Below are 14,064 nucleotides of genomic sequence, written 5' to 3' on the forward strand. Positions count from 1 at the left end.
CCATCTTCCTTCCAAGGAGTGGCTGGTGGGTTTGAACCGCCAGCCTTCTGGTTAGCAGTCAAGTGCCTTAGGCACTATGCTACCAGAGCTCCCAACATCACTGAATAGTACATGTGAAAAGGCCAAATTGGAAAATGTTTTGTTATGTACATGTTTACTACAATAAAACAATAAAAACAACATATTGGAACAAGATCAGTGGATTGTATGAACAAAATGAGTGGACTGCATCAATGTCAATATCCTGGTTGTTCTATTGTACAGTTTTGCAGGATGTTACTAATGAGGGAAGCTGGGTAAAGAGTACACAAAATCTCTTTCTATAATTCCTTATAACTTCGTAAAGCTATAATTACCTCAATAAAAATTTCAATTAAAAGTAACTCAAAGAACATTTAACGAGTGTCATGTGAATAAAGACCAAGGGAGAGGTCACTCTACTTGCAGATGGCAAAGCAAACTGAGCCTGGTTTCTGTCAGTGCTTCTATAGCTCATTTATTCAGCAAATATATATGTCATTCCTACAGTATGCCAGGTACCATGCCAGACATTACAGTCTGTCTTCACTGATGTTCAGTAAGTGAATAGTGATGAGAGAAAAGCCATTTAGACAGACATCTTGTAGCTGGCAGTTAAAAAAAAAAATTGAAAACGTTTAGTTACACATTAAATAATTATATTCCTTAGGTCAGGGCATCGCTCAAGTAATAATTCATCCATTAGCTGAGTTCCAACTGAAAACATGAGGATGGATACCCAACTACCATCTCTTCATATTTACTACACATTAAAATGTGGCAGCATCTTTTCATTCCTTCTGCCCTTCATATATTTATGAGCAAGTGTCTCAAGGACCTAAAAGAAAGAGGAGAGTTAAACCTGAAATGAAGGACAAACTCAGGGTACCTGGTTTGCTTCAAAATGAGTTATCAAAGCCCCATGTGCCTCCTAGCCAGAAAGCTCCAGAGATCTTGAAGAAGCAAGGGCACTTCCAACCATGACAATCCTCATTTAACCCATTAATTTGTTTGGTAACTATTATTTGTCTAGACTAGATATGGCTCTCAACTCATGTAAACAGTCCTTGGTAGCTGTCTTAGAGATCTTCCTCTAAGTATGAAGAGCCAAAGACAAAGTTCCAGGCCGTTACTCTCCTCAGAGGATCAGGGGTTTCAAAGAACAACACTCTTCCTTGGCATATTTATCACTGGTTGTATTTACCAAAGAATTTGTAATCCACTATCTCAAGTGCTTCTTACACTATCTGGAAAAAAAAAAAAAAAACAGGAAAAATTTATCAATGCTGTTTTTCAAATGAAGAAACTGAAGCTAAGTTTCTCAAACACTTGCCAATTCTTGGTTACAAGTCAAGATTATTTCAGCCTTTCTTCTGCCTTTCTGGCTGCTGTCAGGACATTTGACCATACTTCTACCACTGGGTGGTTGCTGTTAGCTACTGTGGAGTCCATTCCAACTTATGGTGATCCCATGCACAACAGGATCAGGCCATTGTGATCCACAGGGTTTGCACTGGCTGGTTTTTGGAAGTAGATCATCAGGCCTTTCATCCTAGTCCATCTTAGTCTGGACGCTCTGCTGAAACCTGTTCAGCATCATAGCAACATGAAAGCCTCCACTAACAGACAGGTGGTGGCTGCACATGAAACTCATCAGCCAAGAATCAAACCCAGGTCTTCCACATAGAAGGCATAAGTTCTACCACTAAACCAAGAAGGCCCCTACCAATGGTTGATAATAGTTTGAAAAACAAACAGAGAGAGAGTATGGCCTTGAGTCAGGAAGTGAAGTTGTATCTCAGCTCTGTGACTTAAAATGTGACTTTGCATTTAGCCTCCCTGAGACTCTGTCTCTCCATCTGTAATGTAGGGATAACAGTGATATTGCACGGCTGACACGATGATTAAATATAACAACATGGATAAAACATGGAGCCATTGCTCAAAAATGATAGTTCTTTGATGCTTGTTAAAAATTTGTTTTTAAAATAAAATTGGCTCAGTAGAAATAAGAATAGCCAAAAGTAAAATTTTTGGATTATCAGAGAATTTAAATTATCTGTAAGAATCTCTGAATTAATGGATAATTGGGGATTGGCTCCGGTAGCATAGTGGCTAAGGCACTTGACTGCTAACCAGAAGACTGGCAGTTCAAATCCACCAGCCACTCCTCGGAAGGAAGATGGGGCAATCTACTTCCATAGTGATAATGCCTCGGAAACCCAAGGAGGGGTCTCTACGAGTCGGGGCCGACTCGATGGCACATAACAACAACAACAATAGAAATGTTCAGATGAGCAAGAGGGTTTTTATTTATTTTTATTTAAGTTGATGGATAAATGGCACCTCATTATCTCATCCTTCAATTAAAAATCCGCCACTAAACCTCTGCATGTAACTAAATTCCATGGAACTCTAAGAACTTTATGAACAATGGATATACCCCAAGTCCTAACCTGCTGTTCTCACCAGATTTTCACATTATGGTAATAAATGAAAAAGAAGAATTTAGGAATGATTACTTCCTGCCTGGTATCCAGAATGACTGGGGAACAGGTGCGTTGTTTAATCTAACACTTTGCTTAAGAAACTGCCTTATGAACCATACATAAGTGCTCAAATTTCAAAGCAGATGAAATACAACAAAATGTATTTGGGATTAATTTGATCACTCTCTTTTGCTTATCTGACATTTGCCACAGACTACAAGCTTCTAAAATTACAGTACATGTGCCACAGGGTTACCTGAAGCCATAAGATCACAAACGTGGATCTTCCTGGAACATCAGTGTAAGTTTGTGAAATATCTAGACATGCTCAATATCATTTATCTCCTACACTGTGCCCTTGGGAGTAGTCAGGGAAAGGGTGAAAATTACTGCGGAGAGTGACGGAAAATACAACATATTAAATACCCATCTACCAAGACCTGTGCAAGGTGTTTTCACATATATTGTCTTATCTGATTTCTTATTTAGTCATTCAACATGATTTAGGCAGTGAAGGAGTAGAAAGGCAGGTGCTGGGACAGTCACAGTGATTTTTATTGTTGTTTTGAGATACATTTTAACTAGGCGTTTCAGATCCCAGCTAAGTATATGTACCAATCCTTCACACTGGAGGCACTAGGTGAGAAAAAAGGCCAAGAACTTAGTTGTGAAAACTCAACAGTCACAATCTTAGAGGTGGAAAAATTGGTTGATAGATGGATGTGCTGGTGCATTATAAATTCTCATTGCTTAAAAAGATAAATTTAGGATTATACATAAATAATCAAAATGAACTAAAATACTAGCAAGTACCAAAATGTGATAGATTTATATTTCAAAAAGCTCTTAAAATTTATTTTCACCCCCTCAACCCAAATAGGAAATAAATTAGTTCTATAACCTTGGTCTAAGCAGAGAGATTTACTCTCCAACTCATGACACAAATTTTAGGCACTATTTGCCTGGCAGGATCTTGATAAGAGATGCTCCTTCTCTGGTATAATCCTCAATCCTTCTTCACAGCCCATGCTGCTGATGAGCTCTAGCCTCTGGGCTATTCTCACTAATGTCAACTCTGACAGGACCCCTGTGTCAGAAGATCCCTAAGATCCCTAAGATCCCCAGGTTCGAGGATTTGCCAGGAGGACTCATGGACTCCAGAAATAGTCGGACTAATGGCTATGATTTATTTCAGCAAAGGGATACAAAACAAAACCAGCAAAGGGAAAAGGTGCATGAGGTAAACTTAAAGGAAAACCAGACACAAGCTTCCAAGAGTCCCCTCAGTAGAATCACAAAGACATGCTTTAATTCTCCTAGCAATGAGCTATGACAACAATGTGAAATGTTGCCATCCAGGGAAACTCTTTACAGACTCAGTGTCCAGGGTTTCTAATCATGTAGGCAAGGTTCCTAGGAGGTGCAACTAGTTTTTCCTCAATGACGAACCTAAAGGTACCGCACAAGAAAAGCCTGGTGATCTGCTTCCCTAAAGATTACAGCCAAGAAAACTCTATGAGGCACAGTTCTCCTCTAACATATAGGATCATCATGAGTCAGAAATTACTCTATGACAAGTTTAAACCAAAATAAATCCATTGCCATCAAGTTGATTCTGGCTCATCGTGAACCTATAGGACAGAGCAGAACTGCCCTATAGGGTTTCCAAGGCTATAATCTTTATGGAAACAGTCTGCAACATCTTTCTTCTGTAGAGCCACTAGTGGGATTGAACCACTAACCTTTGGATTAACAGCCAAGCATTTAATTCTATGCCACCAGGGCTATTTGACAACAGGTTTAGGTTTTTTTAATTATTATTAATCATGTAGGTAGGTACCCCCTGCCCAGCACATAACAAAATTCTAGACTACAAGAAGGAAAGTAGATGTTCAGTATAAACCACATTGTTTCTACAATTTAAATACAGGGAACCACTATTATGACTAAATGTTAAGAATCATTTGGAAATCTAAGTTCCCAAACACCAACCAAGGAACAATCTTGGAAGCAGGCCTTTTCAAGGACAGCAGCTTACACATGGTATGTTAACTCTTTTCTACACAATCCCTTTGCCTTAACTGGTCAGAAATAAGAGCTCCAGGACTCAAATCAGTCCAATGAGCCTCTGTCTGTCCTTTCACTTTAGTTCTCATACTTAGTAACTTAGCGCACACAGAATGTGTGTAGTGAGTTACAATGCAACATATAAATAAGAACTGTTTATATAGTTGCTGTTGATACTATCATATCTTACACCAATTTTGTCAGACTACATTAAGACTCTTGCAAATACAGTAAAATGCTTATAAGCATATGTTTTAAAACTCCTAGAGGGGCAAAAATACAAACGGTCAAGTCATCAAAATAGGCCCATTAGAAAATACATTTATTTTTCATAAAATTAACAGAACTTTAGCAGAACCCTAAAACTATTGTGAACATAAGCTTATCTTCTTTCATTCACTCACAAGAAAGTTGAGGATCTTGTTTTGTGCCAAAGATGTAAGAAGTGCTGGCTGGGAGAATACTGGTGAAGTAGATACCAGAAAATAGCATTTACCATCTATAGTACTTCGAAAATAGTGAGTTGCTCCCAAGAAAAGAGGTCTTTGGTTTCTGTGATGAAAAACAAACTTCTTACTCCAAAGATATTATGGCAAAACAACACATTCATTCAATGTAGCTAGTCCCTGAGTGGCACAAACAGTTAAGTATTTGACGATTAGCTGAAAGGTTGGTGGTTCTAACTCACCTAGAGGTGAAGTACCTCAGAAGACAGGCCCAGAGATCTGCTTCTGAAAGGTCACAGCCTTGAAAATCTTAAGGCTATTCTACCCTGCACACAGAGGTCACTGTGAGTCAGACTCAACTTGATGCCAGCTACAACAAACAACATTGACAACATTCAAAGAGGAAGAATACCTGAAAACAATGGTGAAATACTTCACATGCTGTTATATTACTTCTGGATATGCATACTTAAAATAACATCTATACCTTAAACCACTACCTCAAATAGGAAAAGACATAGAGCAAGCAGCCGCTTCACTGAATTTCCCTTTAGTTCTTCCCCATCTTTGCTCCCCTATTCTTATTTCCTGTCTAGAAGGAAATTAAATTCAGAAAGAACATACAACTTAGGAAACATCAGAGGCTTATTCTCACAGTTCCCAGGTCCCTTGCTATATCTAAGAGTATACAGCTGCTTAAAGCAAATCAATCAAGTTTTGCAAGGTCACTTCACTATTAATGACAGAGTGTGTGAACAGTCATGCCATCAGGGACTCAACATTACTGACTTACCCAGCCAAGTCCAGTGATGTCATCAAGCAGTTCTGCTAGGCCAATTAAGTGTGGCAGAGTGGAAGAGGTTGTGCTGTGACTGCCTACTTCTTCCTTTATCTACTAGAAAGCAAACACTTCATCCTCCTATGGTCACCCTAAGATTCCAAGTGTACAGAGTGGACAAAGTTCTGAAACAGCGAGTGGCAAAGAAAATGGCCCAAGTCTTTTAAGCAATTAAGAATAGGAAGGTGCAATGGCAAGTTGCATCCTCACCTCTTTTTGCATTTTCTAGGATGGCAGTTGACTCCTGGGACTCCTGGAGCACTTCCTTACTAACTGATGGAGTGGAATTTTTCATGATTATGAAACAAAGATCGGTATTACTCTGCATTTTTAACCCTTAAACAAATCTGGTTTCTGATGCTTCCTTAACTAAATCACAAATGTAGGATTGCTTGTGACTATGCTGGCCCCACATGACAGAGATTCATATTTTGGTTTCTGGTTGGCAGGAATGACCCAGACTCCCAAGTCTGGTTGCCCAGCCTGGGTTGGTTATTCTCTCATATCTAAATAAGACTTAATCACTGTTGTAGATTCTAAGATGCAAAATGCACTTTAGTCATTACCTTTTCCTATGACTTTGACCTGTTTCTCATTATTTCCCAAGTTTTACCAAAATTTAATTGAGCCCAAAGAGATAGATAAAAGTTTGTGTCTTAAAAAAAAAAAAAAAAATTATTTCTTTACAGAAACTTTTTAAAAATAGCCATATTAATCTTTCATCTGAGTCAGAAACTATGAAAGAGGAATCTGCCAGTAAAAACAATAAACACATAAGAAATATGTTTCCAATACCTATACCATTTATTGTGGAAATAACTCCATAGTATTTGCAGACAAGAATCATCATGAAGATACATGGAATATGAGGATTATGTTGTTTATCTACTTCTGTAGTGAAACCTCCTCGGAAACCCAAGGAGGGGTCGCTGTGAGATGGATCCGAATGGACGGCAGTGAGTTTGGTTTTTTAGTTTCAAGTGAAAAAAAATAATAAGACTTCTCATAATACTGTCTTGACTATTAAATAATCTATGGTTGTAGCCACAATCATATAGATAACATTATACTCAATACAGCCCATTGTTCTGAAAACAAACTCTGATAGTCAAATCAATTTTTTATTTATTCAACTAAATTCTAATCTCTCACCAATATAGTAGTAGCTTGGGCTACAGTGACCTACAATAGTGGTTCTGTTTCTTTGTTTTTTATTTATTTGAATTTTAGGTAATATGATGGTAAAATGAAATCCTGACCGCTGTAGCAAAAATTTCAATGTGAGAATTTACATCACTTTCTGATCCTACATACAACAATATTGCACATAAATGCACCACAAACATATAGGAATATGCCAGCAATTAACCTTCCTTTCCGACCTCCTGGGGCTCCTCTTGCCCTCCCCCGCTATGCTCCAGTGAATGAGTCTTCTCTCTCTTACTCAACCTGCTTCATCACTTACTTGCTGTCTAAATTGCCCCTTCCAGAACAGCAGCTCCATGAAAGCATGGACTTAATGTTCCCATTGACAGCTGTAGCTGTGTCCTCAGCACCTAAAATAGTGCCTAGCATGTCAAAGGGGCTCCTTAAGCATTTGTTAATTGAATGATTGAATGTTATGACTGAAGAAAGCAAGTTATTGCCTCACCCTTTCATCATTTATTCAAACAGCTTCACTTTATGACCTCTACTTTTGGTCAAGTTCTATGTCAAAGGGCATTCCCTGACAGATTCACTTTTGTGGGCAATATGTCCCTCTCTCAACAACTCAACTCTGCCATTGTAGCATAAAAGCACCATTGTTGTTGTTGTAATTACTTGCCATCCAGTCAACCTCAATTCATGGTGACCTCATGCATATGAATTTGAACCTGTTCCATAGGGTTTGCAGGGCTGTGACTTTCTGGAAGCAGATCACCAGCCTTACTTCTGAGGTGCCTCTGGATGGGTTTGAACACCAACCTTTTTGTTAGCAGTCCATCACTTAAGCAGCTGTGCCACCCAAAGACTCCTCAGATTAACTTTTGTTGGTCATTTGGTTGGTTGGTTGGTTGATTTTGCATGATTCAGAAGTAAACCACCAGTTTTCATTGAGTAAATTCCAAGTCATGGCGACCCCATGTACGATTCAAAAGTGAACACAATATAAATAGATACACACAGAGGAGTCGTTCCTACATATATTCTCAATCATTCCATTCCCTCAGCCCACTACAGATAAGCATTTTTATCAGTTTCTTGTTTACCCTTTCAGTGTTTCTTTACGCAAATATAAGCAAATTCAAATATGTATTTTGACACAAGGGTAGCATACTATAATCTCCACCTTGCTTTTTTTCACTTGGTAATGTATCCCAGGGATCTTCCCACATCAGAACATAGCTCTCCATTATTCTATTTTAATAACTGCAGAGCATTCCACTCTAGGTGTACAATATAGTCCTTTTAATCAGTTCTTTATTGATGGGCAGTTGGTGGTTTCCAATAATCTGCTATCACACACAAAGCTACAATGGTAACTTTAAACAAATGCATTTTGTACACATGCAGGTATAGCTGTATGACAGATTCCCAAAAACCAGGACTGCTGGGTCAAAAGCTAAATAAATGTATCTTTAATATTGGTTCATACACCAGATTCCCCTCCTTGGGGTTGTTCAGAAACATGGCAAGGTGCCACAAAGAGGTGGTAATGTCTTTACCGTGTATGTGTGATTTAGGTTAAATAGAATCATTTCCATCTTTGTCAAAAGGAATGCTAACCTTTACTTTCATAAAACATATGCTATGCTATGCTATGTGCTGTCGAGTCCAACCCGACTCATAGCGACTCCTCCTTGGGTTTCCGAGGCAGTATCACTACGAAAGTAGATTGCCCCATCTTCCTTCCGAGGAGTGGCTGATGGGTTTGAACCGCCAGCCTTCTGGTTAGCAGTCAAGTGCCTTACGCACTACGCTACCAGAACTCCCTCATAAAACATAGACCTTTTTAAAATGTAAATCAGTGTTGCATCCCCCCCAATGCTGGTCTGTGCTGTTTTCCTAGTCTATTTCTATCCAGCAATTCTCTTAGACTAATAGATTTCCCTCCTAGTAACCTATCAGAGGAAAACAGACCCTCTAAAAAAGCGTTCAAAGATGAGTTCATATGGGTAGAGTTAAATTTTTATAAGAGTATTCAGAGATTCTAATTTATCTGCAAATATTTTCTATCACAATACATGAAATAACATGTAAAGAAATATACAAATGAATATTTTTAAATCGTATTCCTTTCATCTCAGGGGATGCCCCAAACACTAGTTTATGTTCTCAGGTTTTCAGTAATTCATGACTTTCTTCACAGTGATAATCTAAAATTAGAAAATGTATGCCTATTTGCAGAATTAACAAAAAGGTTCCTTTCCCACCCCTTCTAGAGAAGGAATGACGGAACAACATACTTTCACATAAGAATCTCAGCTTTCAGGAAATTGATCCTCTGGCTTAGAATATTTGATATATGCAAACAGCACAATAATAATGATCTGCTTCAGTACCAGCCTGGATTCTCTAAGTGCAAGTTACACTAGATTAAATTCACTCCTTTGTTTGGTATCATTTTGTATAATGCCTTCAATTTACTTTCAACCTCTTTGGCACGGGCTAACTAACTGCATCTGCTAGTTAGTTTAAACTACCCTCTAGAGGTCTTTAGTTACCCTGATCAATAACTTATACTCCATCCACCAATGACATGCACAAAAACGTTTTTAAGCTGCTCTATTCATAATGGCACCAAACTGGAAACAACCTAACACCCAACAATCTTAGAATGGACATCTAAATTTCATACACTGGGAATACCACACAGCAATGGATAAAAAATGAACTTGTATAAGTAATAACATGAATGAATCTCACAAAACGTGATGATAAGAGAAAAAGTCACATGTTAAAGACACATACTGTATGATTCCAATTATATGAAATTCAAGTCAGGCAAAACTACTCTATGTTTCAGGTAAAACTAATCTATGGTGATACAAAGTCAGAATACTGAGTTCTTTTTTCAGGGAGAAGGGGAGAGGTTGTTTCCACAGGGAAAAGTATCAGGAGACAGCCTTCTCAGAGTGCTGGAAATATTCTGTATGTTGGTCCAGATGACTGGTACATGGGTAAATTGAATTAGAGATTTTGTGAACTTTACTGTATGTAAACTATATCTCATAGTACAGAGCTGGTCAGCTAGCATCCTAATCAAGAAGTTCCCCTATCTATATCTGTGTAACACTGGACACTGAGCAGAGTGAACATCAAAAATGGGTTTTTATTGATGAAATTTGTGGTTTATTAATTAGAACAATGAATGTTAAGAATGGGCTACATCATTTTAGATACTCCCTTATCAAGTAGCCTTGGTGTTCCAATGGTTAAGCACTTGGTTGCTAACCAAAAATTGGCAGTTCGAGCCCACTCAGCAGCTCTATAGGAAAAAGACCTAACAATCTGCTTCCGTAAAGATTACAGCCAAGAAAACCTCATTGGGCAGTTCCACTCCATCACATGGGGTCATTGTGTGTTGGAACCAATTTGACAGCACTCAGCAACAGTACCAACATTCTCACATATATAGGTTATAAGAATCCATCCAGCAAGGCCTATAACCTGTACTCTTATGTGTAATCCTTAAAAAAGTCCAGCCCCTGGTTTGGAGGACTTCTGTCTCATGTCTATCATAAGGGTAAAAGGCAGGATACTAGCAAATCCACATCAAGGAAAGCTTTCATGCAAAGTGGTGGTCAAACCACCTAAAGGGGTCTGAGAACTGGGACTTCAGTTGACAGGACAAACCATATCAACTGAATGATGTTCTTGATGTTTGTTTCATAAATGTCTTATGCTGAATTTGGTCTGAAATCAACTTTCATTATAAGCTGGTGGTGAGGATATGGGAGAATAGTTAACCCTCACTCACAAAAACTTTTTGGTTTTACTATTACCTCTTCAAAAAACCTGGGAGTGTTTATGACCATTGGGACTTAATTCAATTCTCAACAGGTTCCATGTTATAGCAAGGAAATGTACAGACATACAACATGGTAACAAGTTTATGAATCCGTATGAACGAAATGAAGAAATAAGGGCTCAATAGGAGAAAAATTAAATAAGTAAACATGACAATACCCAACCCCAATGGGGGGGAGTGGTATTCTACAACGTCCTACAGGGCTCTGTCACAGGGCCCTTCTTCTTCCATACTTTTATTGGTAACTTGTATAAAGGCAAAGAGGATACGATCATCATATTTGTAAGCAACACAAAACTAAACCTGGTTAAAGACTCAGTATTCTAAAAGATCATGGAAGGCCGGGTTCATGGACTAGATCTAACAGTTTAATTTACAAACAGATATAGAAGATGTAATAACTCAGGTCAAAAGAGACAAGGCTCAATGATAAAATGGATGTAATGATAAAATAGTGTAATTACTGTTGTATTTAAGCTTTAGGGGTTTTAGATAATAATAACTTCATATTCACTTTGAGTCAGAAGGGTGCTGTAGTCACCAAAAATGCAATGCACATGTTATATTTCAATAAGTTTGCTTTAAAAATGTAATGCAATCTTCTATTCCATTAATTTGAACAAAGGTCATTTTCCTGCCCCATACTTTGCTGTCAGAACATTTCTGAAAACAAAGGATGGTTTCTATACTTTGTAAGGGATCAACCATACTGCCTACCCCATCCACCAGTTCTACAAACCCTAGGGTTCTCTTTCCCTCTCTCACCAGCTTCCTCACTGGACCTGGGCAGTATGTCCCAAGATTCTCTCTTGGCCACTTAGGAAAGGAGGAGGCTTCCAAAACAAGTGCTGTCACAAGTCCTCAACGTCCATGCTTCTTCCCTGGTTCTACAACCCAGGGGCAGAAGGTTCATCAGCAGGAGAAATTGGCTCCTGGAACACTCAGAGCATGGGCACCCTTCCAGAGAAGCCCGGAATTACTCTAGGTTGGAAGTCTTCCAGAAATCCTTAGCTCTCCAGCCCACTTCCTCTCCCTCCCCCACCTACACAACCAACCTCAAGTCTCAGCTCCCCAAATGCAGAAAGATTGACTGGTATATTCATTCATTAAACAGATACTCAGATTTTGGGAAAATGTTAATGGTGATTTTTTCAAAAATTTATTTTTTCAAGGAGTATGTATCATGTGAATGACAATATTTATTGAATACAACTACTATCAGAGCATATCTCGTTTCTCTCACTTCTGTAAATAAAATCATCAATGAAGCTGAGGGAAAGATCTACCCCAAGGGATGTGACCCACAAAGCCAGCCATGAGATGGGCCCTTGGTGAATACCACCTCCCAGAGGACAGGAAGGTGACTGTGGTAGTTCAGTTTGTGTGTCAACTTGGCTGGGCCTGGTTGAGTGGCTGGGCAGCTAGATGTAGTATTCCCCATGATGAGACTGGTAATCAACTCCATGGTGGAATCTACTGGGAACAGCTGAGTAGCTGCCTTAGGAAATGTGGTTTGCTTCCTGTGTATAAGCAGAAGCCTTGGGGAATGGTCTCTAGTTTATGGCATGCTTGGACCCTGCATGTAGCTGGGTCATTGTTCAGCAGCCTGCCATGCTCTGATGACCTTGGGACTTAAAATAAACTTGAATTAACGGCCTGCCATGTGGTTTGGTAACATCGGTACTGTGCCTTTTTACTCGTCAACCTTGGGCTTCTCAGCCTCAGCAGCCAGCAGCTGTCTGAGTGAAGAAACGCCTCTAGCTCCAGTGGGCCAGGAGCAGGAGGCAGAGCTGGACCCCAAGGTTGAGGGGCTTTAACCCAGCCCCCAGAGCCTGGCACTTTGAACTTGGAATTAAAGCCTCCAAACAGTGAGAGAATAAACTCCTATTTAAGCCATTCCATTTCTGGTGTATTCCTGTTAGAGCAGCACTCGGTAACCAGAACAGTGACTAAATCATAAAGGAGGAACACATTCTATACTCTTGTGCCAGACCAAGAGGAGGGACTTACCTGACTGGCAGTGGGGGACTGGTAGGGGTTGCTCAGCCCCTTCTTCCTTCCTTTGCTTCGGTGCTTTCAGCTGCCTGCTAGGAGCCCACACATTGCTCCTCTCCTCCATGCCAGAAAAGGAGACTGGTGGCACCACCCTGTCTATGACCAGTAGGCAATTCTGAGGTTCAGAATTACAAAGTCCTTTGTTTTCACATATTACTGATTCACGAGCCCTCCAATTTAGCTTGTATCAGCAATAAAGTTAATATTTTGATTTCTATTTGCCTGACCCCACAGTCCTACCTCTCAACTGGTTCAGAACTCCGGCGGGAATTCTCAATCCTAACATACATATCAACGTGCCTGGGCAGAATTTGGTGGGAAGGCTAAGACGCTAGTAAGGGTCTTCACAGCAGAACTTGCACAATACAGAGAATGTGCCAAACAGCAGTGACCTCTGGGGTGGTACACCTGATATCCACTAGGTAGCCAAAGCATGACTTTTTCATTTTTCTTTATTCTGGAAAAATGGGAGTTTCCTTAGACAGGTAACCTGATAGGCCCACCATTTAGTCTCCTTGAATAAAACATCAGAATATCAAATAACAAAACAAAACTAATCAAAAAGACTGTTAATGTCTTTGTTGTAACTCTAAAAAGTATTATGAACATTTATGGAAATTATAAAAGGCAAATACCATGGAGATTATAAAAGAAAGTACCATGGACTACCAGAAGAACTAACAAATCTGTCCTGGAGGAAGTGCACCTGGAATGCTCCTTGGATGTGAGAATGGCCAGACTTCGTCTCACCTCCTTTGGTCACAGTATCAAAAGGGACCATTCCCTGGAGAAGGATATCATGCTTGGTAAAGCAGGGGGTCAACAAAAAAGGGGAAGACTCTCAATGAGATGGATTGTGGCTGCTGCAATGAAGGGCTCAGGTATAGCAAAGATTGTGAGATAGGCACACAACTGTATAGTGTTTCCTTCTGTTGTATATAGGGTCGCAATGAGTCAAAACCAACTCAACAGCACTTAACAACAACAACATAAAAGGCATACCCAAAGACCAGTTAGGCCTACAACTAATACACTGTCTCCTCCTCTCTGGCAATTATAGTTTATCTAACCAGTGTAAAAGTTAGGCCTGCCCAATCTACGATTCCAGCCCAATTTGAGACAGCACTAATTAGTGTCATT

General features: G+C 39.4%; 1 protein-coding gene and 1 non-coding gene across 2 annotated transcripts in view; both read right to left on the bottom strand.

Moving 5' to 3' along the window:
- CAMK1D (calcium/calmodulin dependent protein kinase ID) overlaps nt 1-14,064 on the bottom strand; it is a 643,088-nt gene that overhangs the window by 522,496 nt on the left and 106,528 nt on the right. The window lies entirely within an intron of this gene.
- On the bottom strand, nt 8,519-8,643 carry LOC122149514. Its single transcript, XR_006163171.1, has one exon. It is a non-coding gene; the product is annotated as a U6atac minor spliceosomal RNA (small nuclear RNA).

The sequence above is a fragment of the Orycteropus afer genome, unplaced genomic scaffold (genome assembly GCF_000298275.1).
Source record: "Orycteropus afer afer isolate SDZICR_OR568_19922 unplaced genomic scaffold, OryAfe1.0 scaffold00028, whole genome shotgun sequence".
Classification (NCBI taxonomy): domain Eukaryota; kingdom Metazoa; phylum Chordata; class Mammalia; order Tubulidentata; family Orycteropodidae; genus Orycteropus; species Orycteropus afer.